This window comes from Echinops telfairi, unplaced genomic scaffold, assembly GCF_000313985.2.
Source record: "Echinops telfairi isolate 266 unplaced genomic scaffold, ASM31398v2 ScPeMD7_7469;HRSCAF=8507_1, whole genome shotgun sequence".
Lineage (NCBI taxonomy): Eukaryota > Metazoa > Chordata > Mammalia > Afrosoricida > Tenrecidae > Echinops > Echinops telfairi.
Window position 1 is genome coordinate 4,393,535 of NW_022111373.1, and position 740 is coordinate 4,394,274.

Below are 740 nucleotides of genomic sequence, written 5' to 3' on the forward strand. Positions count from 1 at the left end.
CACAGCCAGCTGGCCCATATTCCACTTGGGCTTATCCCCAATACCTGAGCCTTTCTTGCTGCTTCTAAAACTGCCCCGTCTGCAGTTGCTTGAAATAGCAAGTGAGGAGAGCCAGGGACTATTTTCTATAAATCCGATGGGAATGGAGCCTACTGGCCAGGGCCGGCAGCTCACGTGGCCAAGCACGCCCGGTCCCATCTGCTCCCCATCACCCTGCAGTCATCCAAAGTGGAAGGGGCCTGGGCCCAGGGCCGGCTCCCCCGGCTAGCTGAGCGTGTCTTTAACCACTTGGGGCACCCTGCCACTTACACTCGGAGAGTGACAGGCGGGTCGGAATATGGCCTCCTCATCTTTCTGACTTCTGCAAGACCCAGTGCTCACAGCAGGGAGGCCTTCACCACCGCAGACCTCCTCCTCTCTTGAGTGCGGAGGTATCCTGGGCCGGGGACAGAAGGGGCACTTCTTCACCATGCCCAGTGGAAGGGGAATGGAGGCCCAGGTCCCTGGCAGCACCTGGCATCTCAGATACCAACTGGCGTTTCTGGGTGTCTGGGCACCATCACATCAACCATTCTACCCCAGGTCTAATTAGGAGGTCCTTTGCGAATTCAGGATGGGCCCAGGCCTAGGATGTGATGGGCTATCTGACTGTGAAATGCAGCCCCGAGCATGGCAGCTGTGAGCAGAACTATTGCTGTCCGGGGGAAAGTAGAATGACCTCCCGCACAGGCCTGCCTGCA

The 740-nt window shown here is 58.2% G+C and overlaps 1 protein-coding gene across 1 annotated transcript in view; it reads left to right on the plus strand.

The window, feature by feature from the left end:
• Positions 1-740, plus strand: part of CXCL14 (C-X-C motif chemokine ligand 14) — a 7,066-nt gene that overhangs the window by 5,324 nt on the left and 1,002 nt on the right. The gene's annotated exons all lie outside the window — the stretch shown is intronic.